This window comes from Echinops telfairi, unplaced genomic scaffold (genome assembly GCF_000313985.2).
Source record: "Echinops telfairi isolate 266 unplaced genomic scaffold, ASM31398v2 ScPeMD7_42;HRSCAF=159, whole genome shotgun sequence".
Lineage (NCBI taxonomy): Eukaryota > Metazoa > Chordata > Mammalia > Afrosoricida > Tenrecidae > Echinops > Echinops telfairi.
The window spans coordinates 940,532-968,234 of NW_022103940.1; the positions used below are offsets into that span (position 1 = coordinate 940,532).

At 36.2% G+C, this 27,703-nt stretch overlaps 1 pseudogene; it reads left to right on the forward strand.

The window, feature by feature from the left end:
• Window positions 1–261: 261 nt before the first annotated feature.
• Window positions 262–27,703, forward strand: LOC101646289 (annotated as a pseudogene).

Consider the following 27,703-nt stretch of genomic DNA (forward strand, 5'->3'; position numbering starts at 1 on the left):
TATAAGAAAGAGTTTCATATCAGAGTAATTGTATATTAAGAAAGCATCCCAGCCCAGTCCAAATCAAGTCCTCAAATCCAGTATTAGCCCATAAGTCCTATACCAGTCCATAAATTCCTCTTTAGACTCATACAGCACATGCAATAATTCAAACTGCATGAAAACCATGGGCAAGTGGGTGCAAAGTTTTGTGGATCCAGTGGAGTGGAAACATCTCAGTGCTAGCGCAGGTCTCCACATGGCTTCTCCATCTCTCAGAGTATGGATCCTCAAGAAGAGGGTGAAGCAGAAAAAGACACTCCTCACGTAGCTTTCCAACAGGAAGACCAAGGCCAAGACAGAGAGTGTGGACCACCGCCTATTCTGATGGTAGAATCAAGAGAAAGGAAATTTCCAGAATCCTCATGAGAAGGTCATACCCACAAGGAGGTATCATCAGGTTGTGACCTGAGTGACAGCCTAGACTACACCCCTATATTTATGTATCAAATTGACATGAAATTATGTAACTACCACAGGGTGCCTTCAAGAAGAAGGTTCAACCAAAACAGTGAATATTACAAGGAACAGTTTGTTTAGTTAAATTTAAGGTCGAGAGGTCAAATCAGAAGATTATGGAAGTTATTTTGGGGGGTTCTCGTGGTGTAATCTTGACAGTTTTCTTGAAAGACATGGGAATTACAAGGGGCTATAATGAAGAAATTTTATGTAAATTAGAAACTGCATTCAGGAGAATGTCAGGAAAGTTGTGCCAAAATATATGTTCCCATTGTGCACCGGAGGATCATTTTCGATGGTAGCAAAATCTGAATTAATTAGAGAATCTTACTTTATCCATTCTACAACTCTTTCTATATCTCATTTTACAACATTCTATAACTCTTACACAATCTACAAATCTTGCCCCTTCAAACTTTTGTTTATTTCCAAAACATGATTTGAATATTTCCTTGATAATAAAAGTTCCAATTTGATATGGTGTAACTCTAAGAGAACAGCAGAATTCATCAGAACATGGTTAGAGAGATGGAAATATTGCCATCAGAAATGTGTAAACCTAGATGTAGGACATGGTGAAAAGCAGCTTTTCAACTTGATATATAAATGTTTAATAAACATTTCTATGGTTCTGGAATATTTTTGATTTGCCTTTATGTCTTCTGAAATGCTTTTATAGTTATGGGGTTTCTTAAAGATTTATGTCAACCTTTCAAGGATTGGCTACTAACCAAAATAATTAGACCTAAGCATTGATTCTTCTAATTTCTTCCTCTTACAAGCTAGAAGTCTAACTTCAGAGCATCACCTTTAGGGGAAGGCTTTCACTTTGTCAAGCCTGGGAAAGGTCTTTGTTCCTTAGTGATCCTCATATAACAAGTTATATAGCTTTTCCTATCTTTGCTTGAGGACTTGCTTATTTAATCTCTTTTAAACTTCAAAGAAGATTTACACAAGACACACCTTACACTAATACTGCGTCATTAACATACCAAAGACAATCCAGTCCCAAAATGGATTGTAACCACAGACCTAAAAGTTATGATTTGCAACACAATTTTTTGTGGGGACACGATTCAATTCACAGCAATACCTAAAAGAACAATCATATTTATCTATTTATACTTTTGTACTTTTATATACATTTTAGATTTATTTTATAATTTCCAAATTAAAAGATCTAATGAAAATTTACAATGATTTTATACACCACTTTAGGGAGAAATTAGAGCAATTGAAGATTGAATATTCCAATCCATGAACGCAGTTCATGCTTTTATTTGTAAATATTCTCTCTGATTTCCCTTAATATTTTGTATTACTTTGAGTAACAGAATTTCATGTACTTTATTAATTCATTTGACTGAATTATATATGTTCTCATGATATTATAAAGGCTTTCTATATCCTGTATTTATTCAATGTCTTTGATAGTATGAAAAACAAAATTTTTACATTAATATCTATCTATTAACCCTGCTAAAATAATGATTTGTAGTGTTTTATTGACGCAGTCTTTTGGAAATCTTTGTATAAAATATTATTTAAGGATGAACATTTTATAACTTTCTTTTTAAACCTTGTGTATTTTACTATTTATTATATTAAGGCACTGACTTGCAGAAAATGATTGATAGTAGAATAGTAAAAATCAATGCTCATTTCTAATCCTAGCAGAAATGTTTAAATTTTCTTTATTAAAATATATTTTTGTTGTAACATTTTATAGATCTTTTTATTAGATTATGTATACCTTTATAGACTTTCTATTTGCTAAGACTTTTTATTATTTGTTGATGTTATAACTCACCCTATGCTTTTTTGCTTATATTAAGACAAAACTGCTTCTCCTTTTTTATTTTAATATGTTGAATTACAGTGATATTTTTAATGAGACTTTTCAATATCTTTCTCCTCACTGTAAAGAAATGTTTAAAACTATTTTAAAAGGAGGATGGATTTTACATTTTAAATTACCAATTTTGTTGTATTCAACAGATTAAACTACTTATCAAATCACCCAATGACTTAGTCTTTGCCTTTGATTTCTCTTCTCCTGCTTGTGAATTAATATCTTCCCCTTTATCTAAATTGATATCTGTCAACTCTCTAGTAAATTGCTTAATCTTTCTTTCCTTGCCCTCCCCATTTTGGTAGCCTTGAAGTCTGTTCACTTTGGTATGAAAATTGTTGTCTTTTTTTATTCCTTCCCTTATAAAGTATTTGCTTGTGGTGATTGATTAATTTCACTCAGCATAATGCTCTCCAGTTCAGGAAGTGCTTCATGTTTAAATCATTGTTCTCCAGTGATGAATAGATTTCCATTGTGTCTGCATCCATCCTACTATTTCTTTATCCTTCCTTTAAATAATACTCTGGACATAATTCTTCCAAGACAGATGAGTTTGTCCATTTAGCAGTTCATGGTACTTTCAATATTCTTCTCCAGCACCACAATTCAAATCCATTGATTCTTCTACAGTCTTCCCTATTCAATGTCCAACTTTCATATGCATAAGAGAAAATTTGAAATATCATGACTTGGGTCAGGGGCACCTCAGACCTCAAAGGAACGTCCTTGCTTTTCAATATTCTAAAGAGGTCTTGAGCAACAGATTTACTTAAAACAATCTAACTTTTGATCTCTTAGCTGCTGCTTCCAAGAGCACTGAATGTGGATCCAAGCAAAATGAAATCCTTGACAACTACAACCTCTTCACCTTTCATAATGATTTTATCTATTGGTTGAGTTGTGAGGACTTTGATTAGATTGAGTTGTAATCCATACTGAAGGCTTCAATCCTTGATCTTATCAGCAAACGCTACAAGTCTTACATTTGGCAAGCAAAATTGTGTCATCTGCATATCTCAGATTGTTAGTAAGCTTTTCTCCAATCCTGATGCCACATTCTTCTTCATATAAATTGGCTTCTCTGATTTGCTCATCAAACAGATTTAATTAGTATGGTGAGAATATACAACCCTGGCACACACCTTTCCTGATTCTATTGGCACAACTGTCTCTTGATCCATGTATAAGTTCCTCATGAGCACAATGAAGTGTTCTGGAATTCCCATTCTTCTCAAGGTTATCCACAGTTTATTATGGTCCACACAGTTGAATGCCTTTGCATAGTCAAGAAAATACAAGTGAACATATTTCTGATACTCTCTGCTTTCACAAAGATTCAACTAAATGTAACCAATGATATTGTTGACAGTGTTCTATTGTCCTCTTCTGAATCTAGCTTGACCCTCTTGAACCAGGTCAATATACTGCCACCACAGTTGAATGATATTCAGCAAATTTTTACTTGCATGTGATATCAATAATATAGTTCTATAATTTGAGCATTCTGTTGGGTCACTTTTCTGAGGAGTGGGTACAAACATGGAACTCTTCCAGTCAGTTGACCAAGCAGCTGTCTCTCAGATTTCCTGGCATAGGCAAATGAGTGCTTTAAAAGATGATACAGTCCCACCCATTGATTATGTTTTGAGAATTAAACCAACTTTTATTTCTGAGTTAAACGTAAAGTTTTCATAGCATGTTTTAGTTATTTATGAAAATTTGTAAACATTTTGCCTAACATTACTGCTTATATATTCATGAGAGAAATTATAGCTTGTAGTTTTCTATTTGTACTACTCTTGTCAGGATTTAGTATGTAATTTACATGGGCATCTTAAATTAATTGTGAAATATTCATGATTTTTTCTTATTGTGACAGAATAATATGTAAGTTATTACTTTTTCTTAATATGATTACTAGGTCCAACTTATTTCTCTTGCATGATGTCCAGTTCCTTTTTAAAAAAAGTATCCAATCCTATATGGAATTATCTTAGCACTGTTGTCAACAATCAATGCTGGACTCTCAAATTTCTGGGGAAAAACCAGCTGGTATTTTGGTAGTAAATTTCCTGACTCTGTACTTAACACTAATTGAAAGCTTAACAATATAATTTACTATGATTCATAATTTTAGATATCTTAAAATATACTTAGGTGCTTTTTATGTTCCTTTTGTGATGTTTTCTAATTTTTAGTTTATTAATAATGCATTTGTTTGGCTCAATTTTTTCTAAGAATGTTATTAATTTTGAAGCCATTGTAAATTATTTTTTGTTTCAGATTATTTGTTAATCAAATATAGAATTCACTTGATTTTTAGCCAAACTTATTTTGAGATCACAAGAGATATGCATACAACTATCAAAATTTAAACAAGTTTCCTGTGTGCAATGTGCACAAACTTTGCCAAATGTAACACCTTACTAAAATATGTTACTTTATAGAACCAGGATATAAATATTAATTTAAGGTCCACAACAATCCTTTCACCACAAAAATCCTTCATGTTTCCCTTAATAGCCACAAGCATGTCACTCCAGCCCTGACATATCTGTAATAACTGACAATCATAAATCTGATCTTCAATTACATAATGTTGTTACGTCCTTAATTTTTTTGTTAGTGGAATTATACAACATTTAACTTGAACAGATTGATCCATTTCCATTAGCATAATTCTCTGAAGATTCATCTCTGTTCTATTTTGCTTTTTGATAGTTTAGTATTCTAAGGTATGCAGATACTATATTTATAACCATTTACCTATTGAATATTATTAACTTATTTCCATGTTTTGTCTATTATTAATAAAATGCTTATAAACGTTTTATTAAAGAATTCTGTGTGAACATACATAGCCATTTCTCTGGGATTGATGACCATGATGATTGTAATTGTTGTTATGCATGGAAGTTTGGTAATTGCATATTCTATTGTTTCACTTTTTAAGAAACTCCCAAGTTATGTTCCACAGTGACTACCCATTTTAAATTTTCAACAGCATTGCATGGATGATTTAGATTTTATGCATACTTCCCAGCATTTGGCAATGTCATTTTTAATGCAATCTAAGAGGTTAATAGTGATATCTTTCTGTGCTTTTGGTTTGCGTTTAATGACTAATGTTTTAAGGTACAAAAGAGAACCCAAATCTAAAATATAATTAAAGAAGAACATTTATTGAATCTTAAACATACAAAGTCAAAACAAAGACAAAAATTTAGACGAGGAAAACAATGAACACAAAGTTGCAATGTCATCCATGGGCTTACAGAGAACCAGAGACTTAAAGAAGCCATGGTAGAGCAAAGGAAACTGTCACAGAGCATGATTGGTGGCAGATCAGTACATCATAGTTACTGTTGGAATGCAGAATTTGGAGTAGGACTATGACTGGGGAAAATACAGTATGTTAAACCAAAGAGTTTACATGATTGGTTCAGGGTCCTATGTCCAAGGCATTCAGGAAGTGACTCTTGACTATGTGAATCTAGCACCCTGATTTCTATGAAGAGCACACCCAGGAAATTTGCTAAGGGCCATGCCAATTCTCTCAGGTCTGGCTCAGGTAGTGGCAGCAATTTACTCTCCAATACACTTTGCCTGAAGGCAAAGCTCTTCACACTCTTGGTTAATGGTCAGAAGAAATTCAAAGGATTCTGAATTTACATGGAAACTCATAAATTAATTTCAGGCTTCCAATGTAGCCCAATGCCTTCCAAAAAACTCAGTGGTCAGAATTGTAAGCTCTAGTACAATCCTCTTCTCTGACCAAAGATTTTATTAAAAGTCACTTGAGCACACAGGCTGGTATGCTTTTTCCACTTGGGTTCATCGACATATTCCTTAGATGACTTCTCTCTTACCTTTAATATAAGCCTTTATGACCGCAGATATTATTTTTTCTGATAGCCAGCAAAATCTGTTTTCTTCACCAAATTTTATTAATGGTACCCATATCTTCTGTGATCATCTCACAAGGGTAAGTATCAATAAGGGTCACAGTCTAAGAACTAATTGTTCTCAGTTTAGAAATTATAATTTAGTAGAGACTCAAAATATATTTATGTATTTATGAATGTATATTTCTATGGTCCACTTTAGATGCAGCATATTAGCCTCATGAGAAATAATCTTAAAAATCACTTTCATGGTATATTTGAAAATCTTAATAGTAATAGCATCTCTACTAGTCAATAATGAGATTTATAATGTTAGTGAGAAAAGACAAATATATAAATGAAAGGAAAGCTTTTTTTTTTTTACTAAAACCTGTGGAAAGATTCACTTATATAAATTTAAAAAGGAATAGTGACCAAACAATGAGTGTTAGGTACAGGGCAGCAAATTAAAAAATACCCCTTCGCTAAGGCAAAAATATTATCACAATTTAAGATGTGTAGCAAAGTATATAATAGGTGGCAAATATGCCATAGATCTAATTTCCAATTATAAGGCAACCTAAAAGACACAGAAGTTCACACAAAGTCCAATGACTGTAAAGCCCGTGACTGAGAGATCTGTCCTCTGCTTCTGCCCACACTGGGGAAATTCAACCATAAATCCAAAAGGGTATTTCAGTTCCTTTCATCTGCAAGAAGTATATTTCAAGTAAAGGTCATTTTTATTTTAGTAGAGTTCTAAATCTGAGTTCTTCTGATGTGACTTATCCAAAATGCTGGAAGATATAAACTGATTCAAGTAGAGGCGAGACTTGCTCCGAAATTTTTAAAGTAATTTTTTAATGAGAAAATAAGGGAATTAGCAAGACATTATTAATATTTGACAGGTACTTCATCAATAGAGCTCAATGTTTAGAGCAAAATTGGTCTACTGTTTTTTTGGAAACTATTGTTCAAATATTAAATGAATTTTAGTCACCAGATTTTTGTCATTGTTGAAGTTTTTGAAGTTTGAATTTAGTTTTTCCAAACCCCAAAGTTTAAAAAGAATACCTAGGGGTAAATGGCTTTTGTGAGTTGCCCCAACATTATATGAAATCATGGAAAGACATATTAACAATAATATCAAGCTATGTTTGAAAATAATTTCTAAGACTAAAAATACTAAATATTATGAGATATTTGTCCATATTTAAATTAGACCACTGGCAACACTTTCTATAGAAACCTCAGATAGGACAGGAATGTGGACACTGAGAATGTATAAAGACAAACATTTTTTTTCATTTAGATCTAGAAGAAAATTTTTCTTTTTCACTTTGTAAACCATAGATTTGATCTCATTTGCTTCTATAGTCAGGGATTTTAGGAATTTCTAAAATAGTAACGAATTTAATCTTAATTTAATCTTGTCTTAAAATTTAAATCTGAGCTAATAAAAGCGTTCAATTTAAGAATCATAATATATAAATAAACCCATAAGTTAAGCAATTGTGGAGATTTGAAAATAGTTGTTGCTTATATATAAGATACTCTTAAACACCCACAATATTCACACATAAGGTACTTATATAAACAGTTAATTAAATTACTAATGATTATTGGATCCTTTGCAATTCATGAACCCCATCACCTTCCAGAGTACTAGGATTCTTAATTTATTGTTATGGCTTCAATTCAAGATATGAGTCATTTTTGTAAGTTCAATAAAGCCCATATTTGTTGGAAATTTTTTATCAAATGCCTTAGCACGTGGTCATGATATAGATACATAATATTTGAAAGACATAATGGGGATACCTATGGCCAAAAAAGTTAATTTAAAGTGAAAAAGAATGTTATACAAAAATACTTCAAAACACAATGATTAAACTTATTCCTAAAAAGCTTCCGATATAATGCCAAACCTTCAAGTTAACAAATCTTTTGTTTTGTTTCTTAATTGTATAATTGAGAACATGTTTGAAATGCACTATCTGCAGCCGTTTCAAATCTTCATTTCCATTGGCCATATATAGCTCACATGACAATAAAAATTCACTTGAACTAATCATCATCATAACCTTGCCATGGCATAAGACTTTTGGTCTATCTCATTTTACTCCTTTTAAAGATTATGATTTCACTGTCTTTTTAATAGCACCTGTGTGGTATTTTATACTGAAAGAACTGCCAGTCTTCATTTCATCCTATGAATGATCAACTAACATTGATATAATATTAAAAGAATTTAATACATTTGGTTTTGCTTCTTGTATTCTAAACCAAAGTAAGTAAAATTCACTTCTCCTCAAACCTCTAAAGTTTACAACACACACTCAAATTTCACCTTACTATCTTTTATATCCTGGCACACCCAAACATTCTACTTTAAGACAAAACTACCCTTTTTTTCCCTTGAGAAAATTTACTACTAGTTCTGTCTTTTCTTGAGCTTTCCAGCCCATGTTAAAAGCTTTCAACTCTGTTTGTAAGGTGTTCTATATTCAGTAATCTAGTATGTACTAAGTCAATTAATGCAGGTTCTCCACTCTGTAAATATACATTTTGTAATGGAAGATGATACAGATACATTTTAAATTCAGGAAAAATACATTTTAAATTCAAGGCATACTAATTTGAAAAGGTATCAAGGTTAAAAAAATCTTAATTAAGCTTATAAGCAAGCAGATAGAACCAGAAGAGATAAGTTAGCATTTAATAAGTATTATAATCTGTTAAGTAAAAATAATAACCATAAAATATAAACATACACTATCAAAAATGAGATAAAACAATAAGAATAACATTTATGATGCCTAAATACTCCCTTAGCTGTCTTAATGGCCTTATGGGCAGAGAAGTCCAGAGGGAACTCCAGACAGATCATGTACACAGTCCCGCACCATGTTTTTCCTAGTGCAATATGGAAAGATAAAAAATGTTCCACATATGTTGGGTGTGGAGGAAGGAAATAAGAAATCAGTCTAGATTGCATGGTTCCTCATGAAGTTCTGAATTTTCAGGAATTTGTAATAATTTATAGTAACTTGAGCATCAGCCTTTTCCAAAATCATGTGGTTTGGTGAAACAAAATCATTCTTGTCCTGGAAGCCAGATTATTTGAAGAATGAATTAGATTTTTTAACAATTAATCAAAATACCTTTTCAATGGCAAGAAACTTAATTTTTTGTTACTGCTGTATAATATTGAGTACCTTCCCCAAAATAAAACTGTTAAACTCTGGTGACATGAGTAAAATTTTGATTACATTAAATAAATGTATCCTGAATGAACTTTTTAAATATTGCTTTTGTTGAATATCTCTTATAATTGCCCTTTAAAAGGGAGGGAAAAGTGAACACAATATTTAGCAAGTTTGCATAAAGATATATTTTTTCTGTTAAAAAGGCATGTATACTTCAAAATATAACATTAACTCAATTTAATTAGCAAATTAATTTAAAATCTCAAAATTATTTATGTACTGCAAGACACCACTGAACTAAAGCTTAGTCATTTTAAGTTTTTTTCTTATTTTATCTCAGTTTAGCTCTTCAAGATTAAAAATATATATCTACACATTTATTTTTAAAACCCAATTATTGACTTGATTTTGACTCTTTGTGATCTCTAAAGAAAGTAGAAACTGCTTTCCAGGATTTCTGAGACCATAAACTCAATAGGATCAAAGAAGCTGACTTTCTGTGAGTGGCTGTTAAGCTCGAACTGCCATTAACAAATTTTTTTAATCCTTTAAATGGAACCGATTCTGTAATATCTAATAATGCAAGTTACTTGTAAAGGTTTAGATGCTAAGGTTGATATATATATATATATATAATACTATGTTAAAATGAATCATTTCCTTAACTTAACAATATTAAAACAATCTAATTAATAAGCATACATGTGCTGGGATATCAAAGGCAAGTTCTTTGAAAATGGAAAATATATATGAGGAGGTACTCTCCCCCAAAACTGGAATTTTTTTCAAAGCTATATATGTAAACTTTTTTTTTACAAAATAAATTTATCACCTTCAAAATATTCTGCATTACACTTAATACATTTGCCAAATCTGCAATTCCAGTTTTGGAAACATTTTGGGTGGCTGAAAGCACCTCCCTCAGTTTTTTTCTTCACATCTTCCATATCATCAAATCACTGTCCTTTCATGTCCCTTTTCATTCACAGAAACAAAAAGAAGTTCCCTGGAGCATGGTCAGGTGAGTAAGGTGTGTGGCACAAGAGAGGCTAAATATTAGTACACTGAGTTGTCTGTATGAGCAGGTACATTGTCACGGTGGCAAAACCAGTCCCCTGACTGCCACAAATCAGGCCTTTTTTTGTTGCTCACTGTTAGGCAATTTTTTCAGAACCTCTAAATAGAAAGCTTGGTGAACAGTCTGAGCTGGCGCAACAAACTTCAAATGCACTGCAAGTCAACATTTTCATCCATTCAGGAAGTTGACAAACATCCACTTTGAGGTCTGTCATTAATTGACATTTCATCTTTTTTGAAATGAGAAAGCACTGTGCACTTGGGATTTTCCTATTGCTTTGTCCTTGTAAGCTGTGTTCAATGTCACATCTGTTTTCGTGGCATTCACGCTCCGCCAACCCCAGCAGAAAACTACCATATATAATTGAGTATAAGCTGACCCAAATATCAGCTGAGCTAGGTAATTCTATCACAAAAATTGCATTAAAATGCCCTGAAAACCTCAGCTTAAACATGAGTATTTACAGTAAATTTCCTGACCGCATTGTGTTCTCTTAAATTGGCCATCTCAAAAAAGAGGTTTAAGCAAAACTGCTCTTACGAAAAAATTCACTATGACCAGAGAGAAGCTTCCCAGATGAAGCCACTGGGTCTATTAACTCAGAACAAGTTGCTGGATGATTTCCTAGCAGGAAAAAGGCATATTATGAAAGTCCCTATCTTCCCAGTGAAATCTCATTTGGGGGGAGGGGTTTGTACCATATACATATATTTTATCTAACTTATAATACAAACCAGAAGTTAAAGTATATATTATTTTATAAACATTTTGCTTTGAAACTCCAAGATTTTTTCAATCAAAATTTTAATAATTTGTTCTATGGAGGGGGTTTGGAGCAGAGACCCAAGTCCATCTATGGACAATGGAGCATCCACCAAAGAGGGGTCACACAGAGGCAGTGAGTCAATCAGGGTGCAGTAGAGCACTAATGGGTCACGCAATCTACCTCTGTTTCCTGGAGGCCTCCTCACCCCCTGCTATCACGACCTCAGTGCTGCCTCCCAATCTAGACTAGATGGGAACATGTCCATAGGTACAAGCAAGAGATAAAACTCACTACACATGGAACCCAGGAACAGGAATGAGAATAGATATACCAAAAGGGTTGGGGAAAGGAAGGGAGAGGTGGGGAGGAAGGGGGGCACCTATGCAATGAATGGCACATAACCACACACCTTCAGTCAGGGGAAAGAACAACAGAAACCAGAGGGGAAGGGAGACAGCAGTTGGAATGAGATTTGAAAATAATTAACAATCTACAATCTATCACGGTGCCATGAGGTTTGGGGGAGGGGGGAGGAACTCGTCTCAAGAGCTTAATGGAAAGTAAATGACTAGAAAAAGAGCAATGGAATATAAGTATTAACATGTCGGATACAATTGATGTATGGTTTGTAACAAAAGTTGTAAGAGCCCCCAATAAAGTTATTTAAATAAATAAATTGTTCTATAGGACAATCGTTAAAATGTCTATCAAATCAAAAATCACAAAAAGTAATTTGTGAAATGGAGGGGGAAATCAAAGAGAAGTCCATGCTGGAATCTTATCTACCATTCTTCACTGACCCATGAGCAGCTTTCACCTAAGTGTGTGCCATTTGTGGTAACTCACTCTATAACAAGCTATAAGGTCACTTTCTACCTGTGTTTTCCTTTATAACATTGCATGTTACAAAGATTAACAACCATACAACATTTTCAAAGCAGCAAAAACATACCAAAGTAATGATAAATTTTTAAATGTGAATATAGTCTGAAAACTCACTGCAATTTACCGCAAGGTAGAACAGCTGCTATGGATTTTGGAGGTTTATAACTTTTCAGAAGTAGACATTTTATCTTTCTCACTTCATGAGGAGTGACTGGTGAATTGAATTGCTACCTTGTTGTTAGCAATCCAACATGTAGTCTAGTATGCCACCAGAGCTCCTATGATAAATATGTAAACAGTGTGATCCCCAGAGCCCAACAAAATAAGAATTACTTCTGATAAATGTTGAAATAGGAAATCAATTTTCAGATTATACTCTGAGTCAAATAAAGCATAAGCATACAAAACTGGAAACTCAGAACAAATTGTAAAGAAGGCACTCGAGTATTTCTAAACAAGACAGAAAATGAACAAACCTTTAACAATTCACAGCTGACAAAACACACTGCAAGACTTAATAAAACATTACAAAGTTACTGAAAACCCCCAAAACATTACTTCATAAAACCAAGAGTGCTCACCTTGGCAGAGTCTTCACGAGTTCGTGAAAATATGGGGGGAAATATCCCTTTCCCTGTTGCCAATTCCCTGACCTCTATGAGGTACTACCAAGGAATATAGCGTTTGAATCCACTAATAGTTCTAAACATATTTTCATCTATCTATATGTTATCTAGAGAGCCCTCATGGCATAGTGGTTACAATTTGGGCTGCTAACCACAAGGTAAACAGTTTGAAACCCCCAACTGTTCTGTGGGAGAAAGAGCTTTCTGTTCTTGTAAAGAGTCACAGTCTCAGAAACCCACAGGGACATTTTTGCCCTGTCCTATAGGGTTGCTATGAGTCAGCACTGATTCAATGACAGTGAGTTGTTGTTGCTGTTTTTGTTTTGTTTTTATATATGCAACCTATATAGATCTTTTTTGAATTGTCTATGCTTTTTTTGAATCATTTTATTAGGGGCTCATACAACTCTTATCACAATCCATACATACATCAATTGTGTAAAGCACATTTGTACATTCATTGCCCTCATCATTCTCAAAACATTTGCTCTCCACTTAAGCCCCTGGCATCAGGTCCTCATTTTTACCCTTCCTTCCCCACTCCCCCTTCCCTCATGAGCCCTTAATAATTTATAAATTATTATTTTGTCATATCTGCCCTGTCCGACGTCTCCCTTCACCCACTTTTCTGTTGTCCGATCCCCAGGGAGGAGTTCACATGAAGATCCTTGTAATCGGTTCCCCCTTTCCAACCCACTCTGCCTCTACACTCCCAGTATGACCACTCTGAGCTAGATGGCCCCTTGTTTACCTTCAAGCCTTTAAGACCCCAGACACCATACCTTTTTGTCTATGCTTTTTTTTGCTGTATTTTTCTAACTGCATTATTTTGTTACTCTTAATTTTTGATAATTCTTTACTCCAGATAGTAAATCTTTGTTGGATTTTGATGTGCAAATATTTTCTTCTTCAAAGAAAACTATAATTTTGATAAAATTCAATTTATTGATTTTTTTTCCTCTTAGGATTTATAGTATTAAATGGAAACTCTTACATTGTTGAAGTAGAATATAAATGATACGTTGAAGCCAACATTAGCATTGTGATCAGAGATTTCAAATCCTCAAGTTGAAGCTCAGGGATCTCCAGAGAAAAAGTCAGCTTAAAAGTAAGTACTGTGCAAAAGGGAGTGGGCAGAAAGAGTATAATATTTGTCTTGGTTTACAGTATTAAAGTCAATCAAAGTTCAAATTCAAACTCACTGTTTTCAAATTGATGGTGACTCAAAGCAATTCTATAAGAAAGGTTAGTGAGTTTTTGATACTGTACCTATTTACAGGGGTAAAAAGCCCCGTATTTCTCTTGCAAATCTTGCAGCTAGAAGCCTAACCCTTAACCACTATACCAACAGGGCTCCTTTCAGTCCAAGTCAGGAATGAATAAAACATGATCTTTAACATTACTGGTTGCATGAATACATCGATTATTTAAAGGACATAATTGAAAGAGAGATAGTTTCATGTTGATTATAAAGCAATAACATGATAGATATACCAGGTAGACAGATTTGGGCAAGGGGGAAAAGGGTTCTAATGGAAGGGATTTCTAGCACAAATGAGAGACGAAATCAAAATTCCTTTAGCAGAAGCTTTCCAGCACAAGGAAATGTGGATGGCAGAGAGCATATATTTCCTTACCAGTAGTTTTCAAGGAGAATACAGTAAATGGGTGTGGGCGCAGAAAGACAGGATATTCACATCATGAATACAATGTTTGAATTGATCCTTCATTTTAAGCCTGGAAACAAAGACATATAGCTTTAACTCTGGGGCTCACATACATCACCTCTAAGGGGGAGTCCCATATGGAAAACCAGCTAATAGTGGAAGGCCTGCCATTAGCAGGAAAATAACTTGAATTTTCTTACCACTGGATCCTCAGATTAGCTGCAGTGCCCTTCAGTCATCAATATTGAAGTATTCCTTTAATAAACTCACTTATTCCATTCAGACCTATTTATCTGTTCCTCATCCATATACTTTCTTTCAAGCAAGAAAATAACTAGGGTTGAAAATTGGAGCCCCTTCCAAATAACATCTGGAAACCTTGGGTTAATTTATTTTTACTAAGTTGAGTTTTAAACTACACTTGTTTTGAAAAAGGCAAAAGAAGTGGACATAGGTCCCTTCTGTGCGGACTTTTGGGATGCTCCTAAATTGTGCTGGAATTAAGATGAACCTGCCTTTTTGCTGACCTTGGGAGAGGAAAAACCAGATCCAGATAATGTTGACTAAATGAATAAAATATTATCAACTATTGAGCAAGGGCTTCAGGGTAATCCAATGGCCTTCTCAGAGCAGCTACCATAGCTTCTCATTAAAAAATACCAATCTAGACCCTGAGAGTCATGTTGGAAAGATAGTGTTAAAACATAAGTTTATAATTTAATCTACCTTAGCTATGAGGGAAAAGTTAGTGGAAGTTGGGAATGGATCCAGTGACTCCCAAGGAAGATATTTTGAAAGCAATTTCCTTGACATTTTATAATAGAGACAGAGAGAGCAAGAGAGAGCCCTGGAGAAAGATAGACACAAACAGAAAAGGCAAGCTCAATTAATAGCTGCCCTACAGGAATAGCCATTCCCAAGTCTTACCATAGACAATACTCTGAGAATCGTCACCAATGTAGGAAGTCTGGATAATAGAAGAGAGAATGTTCCAGGTCTAGGAATCCAAAGAATCCTCTTGGCTAAAAGTTTGACCATTGGAAAAAGGACTGCCCTAAAAGGCCAAAACCATGTTGGTTCATCAATCTCAGATACCATAGCTTTGAACTGATGGAGCCATTTACACTAGTGGCCTGCTGTAAATAGCATCAAACCAGTTGTATGGAGGCTAGGGTATCTTTTGAAGAAATTGCTAAAGCTTGTTGTACTCGAGAGCAGTTTTCTCCATGTTAACTTCCAGTCAAGATTTTCTCCCATCCAAATGCCACTTTTATACACCCTTTGTTTGAGTTATGACTGACTGCCTCACACTGTTACTAGGGAGAAGCATTCTGAGAAAATTAAAACTCAGATGATATGCTCCATAAAGACTGAGGAACCTGGCCCTATGTTAGCATTATTTGTCAAAAGAGAATCAGGTAAAATTAACATCAATAAAGGAAACCAGTTTAATAATCAGGTGTGGGTAACTGGAATGTCACTTTGAGCTCTTTATGCCAAACTTATTATGATTAGGCTCAGAGAACCTACCCATTTTCCCAACAGGAACGTTCCACCCGGAAACCACAAACATACTAAAGGGCATTATTGGCACATTCTTGAAGCATAAACTGTTATTAATACGTAACTCCCCTTATGATATTCCAAGTCTGCCAGTTAAGAAAAAAGATGAGACCTATAGGAAAGTTCAGGACTTAAGGGAAATTCATGAGTTAGTCATCCCTATATACCCTGTGGTGCCGAACTCTTACACCATTCTGGGTAACGTTCCCTCCCTAACATAGTGTTTTTCTACGCTGGACTTTTTCTATCCTGCATTTTACTTTATTCCAATAGATCCAGATCCGGCATATTAATTTGTATTCCCTTTGAATGTTCAGGGCTGCAGGGATATAAACAACAAATTATCTGGTCTATGTTCCCATAAGGTTTCCACGATAAAAAATTTAAAAAATAACAAAACTCACTGCTGTTGAGTTGATGCCAACACACAGCAACCCTATGTGACAGGGTAAAACTTCTTCTGTGAGTTCCCCAGAGTGTGAGGGATAATGGGAGGAGAAAGGCCCGTATTTTCCTTCAGAGTGGCTGTTGGTTTTAAACTGCTGACCATGCATATCATGGTCTTACAATTAACCACTACACCATCAGCTTTCTAAGATATCACCCATCTATTCAGACAGGCTCAAGTGGAAGAACATAAAGAATTTCCACTTGAGGGGATGGGTGGTTATGTAATTCAACATGTTGTTGAATTTCTTATCTGCTCTCCCACAGAAGAAGCAGATCACAGGCATGTAATACAAACCTTAATTTTTCTGGCAGAAAGAGAATATAACATGTCAAAAATACAAGAAGTAAAGTAGACTCTGGTCATTATTTGTCATCTATACTCAGTCTAAAAACCCCAATTATTGGACAAAAGTAGGTGAGCTAATCAAAACCTTAAAAAATAGGTTGCCTTTAAGGCCCAGAGAGGGTTGGGAGAAGGAAAAAAACAGCAATGGGGGGCCGAGGTACTAATTCACCAAAGGCTAGTGTTTGTTTATGTCTCCACAAGAAAGGGATTAGGAGAGTAGACTTCATTCTGGTGTGCCAACCCTTGAGGACAACATTCCTGCTCAGAGCAGCTCATTCACAAGAGGGGACTACAGGCCCAGCCTCAGCTCAAGACTTGACATCCCCTACCTAGATGACAGCACTGCAGAAGAAGGCCCTGATGATACAGTTTTGGGACAGTGGTCTATCAGACCTGCCCACATTGGGGCAATCCAAGAGGCAAGTGCAACAGACCAGCAATGGGAGAAAAGCCACAAAATCCCAGAGTAATCCTATTGTAGACTTCCAACTCAGGGGGCAGCACTGGGCACCTCATCTGAACTGGTTAGGTGTACTCACAAGGGGTTCACACTGAAAATCTAAAGGTGTAACAGTGGGGGAGTGGGGCACTAGACTGCTCCATTTCTGACTGCAGGAAGAGTAATGCAGACTTGTAGGAGGTGCACCTCTGAGTCACAAATGCTGAGGAATTAAAGGGTATAAGCACTGTTAGGTAAGTGGGTTCTGACAATATGGAATCATAAAAGTAAAGGAACTGGACTGATGGATTATAACAAGTCCTACTCGCTATTTAACAGAGAGATACTCAGCTACTCTGGGTCAGGTTAAGAGTTAGGCTTGGAACTATTTGTATGGTCTTTCTTTTTCTTTTTCTTTCTTCCATTTTGGTGACTATCTACATAAGATAGGCAGAATAAACAGTCCCAAGGAAATAGTGAAGGGACCAAAGGTTGGGGGTTAGGGGTGCGGAATGGGAAGGGAAGAGGTGGGGGCAGGTGATCGGTGAGCCAATAACGACAGGGACAGGGGAATAGCAAGTGTTCTAAAATGGATGGTGAGGAAGGTGTAGCCTTCCTGGTCGTGTTTGATCAGTTAAAATGTATCAGAGAGTAATTACTGAGAGGTGAATGATGGGTAAGCATGATAGTGAGGCAGGAGGAAAAAGAAAAGAAAAAGAGTAAAGAAGAAGAAAGTAAAAATTATATAGCTAGCTAGCTCGATAGATAGATATGTAAATATATAAAGATAGGCATATTTGGCTCTGTGTGTGTGTGTGTAAATACAACAAGGAAGCAGATGGAATTTGGACCTCTACTTAAATCTTACCTCAGTACAAGAATGGTTTTGTTCTAATAATGTGGCACTATATGGTAACTTCCCCCACTGGATCGCTAAAAACAAAATGGGTGCATAAGCAAATGATGTGAGGAAAGCTGATGGTGTCCAGCTATTAAAAGATATAGTGTCTGGGGTCGTAAAGGATTGCAGTTAAACAAGCAGCCATCTAGCATGGAAGTAACAATGCCCACATGAATGAAGCATTCCAGCCTGTGTAATCATGTGGTTTCAATGGGACTAGGTATCAGAAGTTCAAAACAAATAATCAAATTGACATGAATGAGTGTGGACAAAGTAGAGACCCAAAACCCACCTGTAAGTTAATTGGGCAGTCCCTAACAGAAGGGCCACACTGAAGGGATGATAAATCTAGGGAGCAGTATAGCACTGATGAAACACATAACTATCCTCTAGCTCTTTAATATTTCCTCCTCTTACTATTATGGGCTTAGTTTTACCTCATTAATCTCATTAGACCTGAATATGTTCATTTATACAATTAAGATCCATGAAAGCCAAGCTAGATAACCTTTCAGAAACAGTAACTGGAGTAATGATTCCCTGAGGGTACTGGGAGAAGGGGGAGAAGAAGGTGAAGGTGAAGCTGATATCAATGATGACTTTATAACCCCACTCAAGGAAAATGAATAACAGAATTGCAGGTGAATGGATACATTGGATGGCGTAGGATACTGCAAATGTTAATAATATATAATATAATAATAATGGTTCTTAGGGGGTAGAATAGGGGAGGGAGGGGATAAAGTGGAGCTTATATTACAGAGTTCAGGAAGAAAGGAAATAGTTTGAAAGTAAGGTGGTATCAATTGTAAAATAACGCTTGATCTAATTGAAGTATGGATTGTTATAGTATCTGTAAGAGCTCAAAATAAAATAATAAATTAATAAATACCCCCAAAATCTTCAAAAAATAGGTTATGAAAATTTGCCAAGAAACAGTTCAAATTTGACTGCTAATTCAGCCTGATACCTTGCTCAGGATTAAAATAATCCTACCCTTTCCTAGGGTTTTTAGGCTTTAATATGGAAAACCCTTAATAACAACTGAGATAGCGTTAGATAAAGAACTTGGCAAAACCCTTTGACTTGTCACCTCTTTGGCTAAATTTAATCAAACAGTCCAGGAATATGGGATAAAGATATCATCCCCCATCACTCCCAACCCATTGTATTAGACATGCCCCAAATATGAATAAAAACCCCAAAAGAAAGAGACTCTAGTATTTCGCCTCTTCCCACAGTGGAAGAGACTTTAAATAGTCATGCTTTCTATTTCCACAACCATCAAAGGTCCAGGAATAGCTAGCTAGATACACTATCCAAGAGTGAAACCTTAACACAGGCACAATTCACAATTGATGAAATAAAAGACCATAATGGAACCAATGAACCATTGACGGACCTATGAGAATTCTTTTGAAAGACCAGATGAATATAGCCTGTAAAACTGTTCTTTCCTTGTGATTTTGCATCATGTCTACATCAACTAAATCCCCTTTTATTTCCCCCACAACAATTCAAATTATTGGATATGTGAGAAGTCTTAGGTTGGCCTGCGGAAGCATAACCGGTCCCCTTGTAGCTTTGAGCTCAAATAGAAGCATTTGTGTATTATTTAACTCTCTCCAGACACCAAGATTTTTTACATCCACAACCAAGAAGGGCCTCACCCATCCTCTTGTAGGGCCAGTTTTCATCAGCATTGTCCTTAAATCTGAGTCTCCTCTTTGTCTCAATTTCCCTGTTTCTACTGCAGTATCAAATGGCAGCCAGCCCTGAACTATTCAACTTGTAAGATTTTAATAGATATGCATTTTGCCAACAAGAAAATTTCCCTTCTCTCAGATTTCTCTTTGGGAATTAATCTCTTTTCATTTCACCAAAATATTTACATATTTCAGAGGTTAAACTATCTGGGAGTATTTTGCTAAATGAGACCTCTGGGATGCATATGTTTGCCTCTGATGGAAAATCTAACTGGAGAAGCCTAAGAACAGAAAATATTTCCCTTATTTCTGCTAAACAGGTGATTTAACCAGCTAAGCCAGAGAGCCAGGACTCTCTCTATTTCTAGTAGCTCAAAAAGGAATGGTTTCATTGGCACTACTCAGCATGTCATGTTTTGGAAAACTCTACGTTACAACTCTAGTCATAGCACCACTCCATGTTTTAGTCCTCTGAACTGTGGCATTCATGCTTATCACTTACGTTGGAAGTATACGCGTAAGTGCCACAAAATAAGTGAGAATTATTTTCAGCTGCATATTTTATATTGAGATGTCTTCTTTCCCAAAAGGGAATTTATTTTGTTTACCAACCAACTTGATTTGCACTCTGGGTTAGGACTCTCCTACCGTATCTGTTTCTAATGACACAACCCCCATTCTCATTCCATTATGTACCATATATAGAATGCTCAAACAAGCTGGGTCCTTTTGATTATGAATATGCACTATGGCAGGGATTTGTGGGTACATTTGCTCAAACCACTGGAGTGTTACCTGCAGGAAATATATGTTAACATTTCTTCCAAAATAGCACAACCGAATATCAGGATTCATTAGTTATAATGCAGGCTCATATCTATTCCCTAGAAACAGTTCTTCTCCAGAATTGATGAGGTATAGATACACTGGCAGTAGCCCAAGTTTAAATTTGTTTTATATTCAAGAAAAAGTGTTGTGTATAATTTAACTAAGTGGGTCAAGTTCAAGAACATATCCACCAGTTCCTGTAACAAGCAAGAGAATTATAGGCTCAAGCCACAGTTGGATGGATTTCTTGATCTGATGTTTGGTCATGAGGTTTCTGGTTATTGCTTATCCTGGGCCCCTTAGTCTCTATTAGTTTCCCGTTTCTTTTTGGACCTTGTATTTTTAATGTCCATCTCTATTTTGTCTCTTCCAAGTTGGAAGCTGTGCAACTACAAATAATTGTTCCACACACATAATCTAGCCTATCCGTAGATTGGGTTGCTACCAAATTCTATACAGATACTCTCCCCACAACTTCTAGCTCAAACAGAGACTAAGTATTCCATCCAAATCAGCTCTATGCCCTTGTCCTGCTGATGAATGATATTGCCTCCTCAACTTCCATAATTATTTGAATGGTATCACTTGAGGGAGAAATACTAGGTAGACAAATACATGCAAGTGGAAAGAACAGGGCAATGGAAGGAATTTATAGCACAAAAGAAAAGCAAAAGTACATTTCCTTTAGCAAACGTTTCTGAGCACAAAGCAAGATGGAGGGCAGAGAACACATATTTCTTCATGAATGGTTTTTAAGAAGAGGAGACAGTGAAAATATGTGGGTGGAGAAAAGTAGTATATCCCCCTCCCCTAAAGTGATTGAACTGACCCTTCATTTAGACACAGCATGAATTCTGAGGTGCACATCCACAATTTTAAGTGGGAGGTACACTATGGAAAGTCAAAAAGTATGCTGGAAAGCTGATCAATAGAGTAAGGTTTTCCATTAGCAGTTAAATCTTGAGTTTTCATCCCAGAGTGCCCTCAGATTAGATGCAATGTACTTCTGTGTTTCATGCTGAAATACCCCTTTAATAGACTCACTCATTCCATTCATGATTTCTATATGTCCTTCAACTGAATATTTCTTGTGAGTGGGACAAGAACTAAGAAAGGAGCAACTTGAAACCTCAAGATCTCTTTCAATAACAGATATTTTCTGAAATGATTTAACAATTAGCTTACTCAAAGTATTGGATATACTTTAAAATACAAAAGAGACCCTAATCTGAAATATAATTGAGGAAGAACATATGTTAAGGCTTAAAAGGGACAAAGATAACACAAAGACACAGCACATCCTCCAGATGAGGGAGGCCATAATGGCTTACAAAGATTCACCTTCAAGACACTAGTTGACTAAGGAATGGAACAAAGGAAATCATCACAAATTCCTGATTTGTGGCATATCAATATATCCTACTTACAGGTAGGATTACAGAATTTGGAACAGGACCATGATTGGGACATATATATTAGGTTAGAAAAGCTTACAGGGCTTCTGACCATGACCAAAGCATAAATAGTAATAGGATATGACTAATGACCATGAAACTTCCTATACTGTCCCCAGTATGGTGATCTCCATCAAGGACACACCCAGGCAAGTCCCTAAGAGAGACTGAACATCCCACTCCCCACCCCATGCCGTGCTGCATGGAGAAAGGTGGAAGCAATAAATTTCCAATGCACTCTGCCAGAAGGCAACATTGTCTATGCATCCTTAATTAATGGTCAGAAGGAATTAAATGGAGGGCTAATCTAGGCAGGGGCTGTGCAAATTGATTTTGGTCTTTCACTGTCAACCTTATCCTTCTGCAAACTGAGAGCTCAGAATTCAAGTTCTAATATGGATCTCTGGAGGAGAATGGAAGCAGAGCTTACATGAAATATTACTTTGCTCAGACCAGCCGGGAACTTAAGGAATTGAGATCAAACATTTCTATGTGGTATTCATATTCTTCAGTCTAACCACACAAAAACTCATTCCCTTAATAGTAATAAATAATAGGAGCACTGGGACATAATGGGACATAATAATACATATTGGGCTGCTAACTACAAAGTCAGGTTTTTTGAACTATCAGCTACACAATGAAAGAAAGATGAAGGTTTCTACTAATGTAAAGAGCTGCAGTTTCAGAAATTCACAAGGGACAGTTCTACCCTGCCCTGTCCTACATGGTCACTGTGAGTCTGAGTCTACTTTATTACAATGTGCTTACTTCTTTGGTAATAATAATAGGAGTTGGTTCCTAGGTGTGGCAGTTATATAATCTGTCAATTTACAAAGGAATGGAATGTACCCTATTAATTAGGTTGCAGCTTGATGACCTCATTTGGAGATGCCACAGAGATAATTCGCTCACTGGAAGCCAGATATCTATAGATTCGCTGCTTCGTCTTCCTGCTGACAAGACACATGGAACAATACTAGAGCCCAGGAGCTGGAGGACCCCATGTGGAGGCCCTGTCAGTATTGAGATGCTTCCACTGCCACTGGATCCACAAGACTTTCCACAAACTGGCCTGTGATTTTCCTGCATTCGGAGTTATTGCATATGTTTTGTGAGTCTGAAGAGGAATTTATAGATTTGTATCGGCATATGGGCTAATATTGGACTTGTGGATTTGATCTGGACTGAGCTGGAATGTTTTCTCAATATACAATTGCTCTTGTATAGAAAGTTCTTTCTTATACACATATGTGTGTCTATGAATTTGTTTCTCTAATCTACCCAGACTAACACATTATGGCACCTTGGGAGATGGGTACTAGAAAAACAAATCATAAGGATGGAGTGTGGATGCTTCTTTGACCCCTGCCTCATGGTAGTTTTTCTTCTTTGGCTAGTCAGTGGTCGGATATATCCATGTGGTTTACTGAGCTGTCTTCTGATAAGAATAGGAGAAGTTACAGTTTTGAATATTTTGTTTGGTTTTTATCTTTGGATATTCCTCTTTAAATGGTGAAAATAAATGTGATTAATGAATATTTTGAGCTCAGGGGTGGATGTCACCATTTGAATTTCTCAGAGACTGTGCTGCTTAGTGAAAACTGATGACAAAAAGGTCAAAATGGCTGACAGAACTCCTGACCCTGACTTGAGGCAATGCAGCCAAAGGACTAAGGCCATACTTCGTATCAATGGAATAGTTTAGATGAAGATTAAGATAGATAAGGAATGAACTTGACTGTTTTAAGAATTGAATTTAGGATGATTCTACTTTGTTTATACTGTTTTTTTTCTGCCTATTGTTAGTGATATAATGGTTGATAGATATGATTATTGAGAAGTATAAATATAAATTTTGTAAGTATACTTGCCTTCAGCGATCAATTTGAGTCTTTAAATGGGTTTAGGAGACACCTGCAGAGAAGGCTCTAAAAATATAAGCCCTATCCAGCTTCTTGATTGCTCAGGACATTCGAAGATGAAGAGACTTGCCTAGGGGGCTGTTGACAGAAGAAAAAAAGGAACCCTTTGGATTTTTGAATTGTGAACTCATGGTTTAAGCCCAAAGCTGTAAAAATCTGGACCCCTGACGGAACTCCTCTCTAGGCCTGAAGGTTAAATGGAGCCTGTGGGTAGGCTGAAATACTTGCTAGGTGACCAACTGGATTCACTTGTTGGGTGGAAGTTGGAGAAATGTAGCAGTAAAGAGATAGATTGAGTCTGGCCACTGACACCTGTGGACCTGGTTCACAGGGACTAAAAGAGAAGACAAGGGTGGGTTGACTGGTCTAAAGTTCATGACCTATCACAAGGGGCCTAGGGTTGTTGAGAATTTGTGACAGAGCCTATGGTCTAAAGGCGAGGTGACCAAAGGGCATCCTGTTGAGGCTAAATGAGGCAGCACACATTGGGTTGACCAGAACCCGACCAGATGATGATAAGATATTTGAGCCTGTGAATTAGTGCATATTGCTGCTGACTTTATGGATGGCTTGTCCTGATTTGACTTTGCTTATGTATGCATGCTTCACAAGGTTCTAACTGGAAAGAAGATTCTTCACATCAAAGAATATGATTGTCTTCTCAGAGCACTGGGTTGACGTAAGTGGGCCGTATAGAAATTGGATACCCAAAATGGGGCAGATAGAGGCATGAAGTGACTGGCTTACAAACTTTCATAGGTGGGAGAATATATTCATAGGATTATGGTGTAGGTGTTCATTTAACTGCAATTATTAGGCATAGAATATTGTTGTTTTGTCACTTATAGTAAATTATCTTTAAATAAGGATGACACATATTGAATTGTATGCGTTTTAGTTTATCCTGCTCACTACAGATATGATTTTATTATTGTTTTGTTAAATTTTATGTATGACTAAAGCGTTGTGTAAAAGTGTCAAGTTGACCTGGGGTGGTCTGTGGGAGTTATATAATCTTTCAACTTGTGAAGGTGTGGAGTCTAGCCTGTCAATCAGGTAACAACTTATGACCTCATTTGGAGGCACTAAATAAGGTGATAAATAGCTCACGGGAGGCCAGATACATGCAAACTTTCTGCTTCATTCTCCTGCTGACAAGACACATGGACCTATGCTAGAGCCCTGGAACTGGAGGAGCCATGGGGAGACCCCTGCCAGCATTGATATGCTTCCACTGCCACTGGATCCACAAGACTTTTCAACCACTGGCCTGTGATCTTCCTGCATTCAGCGCCATTGCATGTGTTGCATGAGTCTGAAGAGGAATTTATAGGTTGGTAGTGGACATGTGGGCTAATATTGGACTTATGGACTTGATCTGGATGGGCTGGAATGTTTTCTCAATATAAAATTGCTCTTTTATATAAGGCTCTTTCTTACACACATATGAGTGCCTATGAATTTGCTTCTCTAGTCAACCCAGACTAACACACTAGACAACACAGGTAGCATTTAAATTAAAAATATATATATTGAGCAATTAAATATAGTTCAGTCACTTTACAAATTGACCATATGCCTCTGTTTTGATTTTATATTCCTTATCACCATTGAGGATCAAGTCTTAAAACTTGTAGTCATAGTCATAGTATGTAGTTGTAGGCCCTTAAGCTTTTCTCCTATTTTTATTTAAAAAAAAAACAAACAACTATATAGTTTTATATGTTGCATAACGTTTTGTATAAATTGAGATATTTTTATTGGACTTCCTTTTTCCCATTGTTAAAATGTTTAACTCCTTCCCCACATTGAATAGATTCTGGTAACTTTAGTCCAACACTCTGTTACTACTAGTGATGTAAAGTGCAAGGGTATCTGGGTAAGGTGCACCAAAATATGACACTGGTTTTCAGTTTTGAGGTAATATCTCTGAAAAAATAGCTTGAACGTTTTATTACAAAAGAGAAGCCCTGTATCTAGGAATTTCATTGAGCTCTGGTCCCACTCAATTATACAATAGAAACCCTCTTGCCTCTTTCTCTCATCTAGTTGTCTCTACTTTTGCTCTAGTGCCCAATTGTTTTCCCCAAAAGTTTTATTGGCATATAATTTACATAACATACAATTCAATAATTCTATCACATGAAGAAGAGTTGTGCAATCATCACAACAGTTCATTTCAGAACATTTTTTCAATCTTTTGCTCACAGTTATTAGCTCCCCATTCCGCCCCCCCCCCCAGCCTCCCTGCCATACCCTCAAGGGTCTATTAATCCAATTACTATCTCTACAGATTAACCTATCCTGTTCCCAGTTTTACATGCAATTGATTTTTACATTGATCTAATATGCTTTAATACCAATATACTAGTTTATTAGTTAAAATAATGTGAAGTTGTGTATTCCTTACAGTTTTCTGTATATCCTCTGTGTTCCTACAGAAAACCCAGTACTTAAAATGAGATCAAGAGCATTTATCAAGGTTGGACCTGAAGTAATGGAAACAGTCCACAAGTGTCAAATCAAAACCTTGAATCTATCCCATCTGAATTTTGAGAATATCTCAAGAACAGAATTAACAAATTGAACACTAGTAGCAGAAGTCCCTGTAAGCTGTTGTATGGCATCAAGAACATCATCCAGGAAGATATCAAATGGTCATTAAAAGGCAGGAATGAAGAAAAAGATCAAAGTAGATTTAAGAAGAACATCTGAAACTTGCTTTACATCATAAAGTACCTAAAGCAAATGGAAGAAATTATGAAGTCAGAGAATAGAAACTATCAAAGAGCAGTTCAAAAAGAAAGTAAAATATTGTAATGAAATGTGAGAAGACCTAGAGTTAGAAAACTAAAAAGGACTGTGACCTCTGGCTTGGGACGTTTTAGTCCCTAGCCCAGGCACCAGGCATGTAAAGGGGGTACTGCAGTGCCAGCAGTTAATGCTGTTCCCTGGGCCATGCCAGGCACATGGCATCCACTAAGGTGGGTTCAGCAGTGGTACATGATCCAACTTTCTTCAGCTATGGGAGTGTGGTCCATTGGTGCTGGGGTCTGCAGCGGTGGCACTGATTCTGGTCAACATAGACCTCTTTCTGTCCAATCCCCAGAAAGCATCACTGGAGTACCTAAAGGGTATAGAACTTAAAACACTGGTGAAGGAACCTAGGATTTTCAAAGCAAAGGAGCTATGGAAAAATAATGGAGTCGTGATTCTCGCTGTGCACAGGCCAGGCTGTTTCCTCTGTCAAGAAGAGGCTGCAAAACTGGGTATCCCACTCTACTCAGTGGTGAAGGAGCACATCAACACTGAAGTGAAAGACTTCCAGCCATATTTCAAAGAAGAAATCTTCCTGATGAAAAAAAATACAGTCCCAAACGGGGAAGAAGATGTTTATGGGATTTGTCCATCTGAGTGTCTGGGACAACTTCCTCCAGGCTGGGAACAGAGGCTTCTCTAGAAACCTGGAAGGCATAAGCTTTATCTTAGCATGAGTTTTTGTGGTGGGATCAGGAACGCAAAGCATTCTTCTTGAGCACCAGGAGAAATAATTTGAAGACAAAGTAAACCCAGTTTCTGTTTTGGAAGCTTCTAGGAAAATCAGACCACAGTCTTTAGCCCCATAG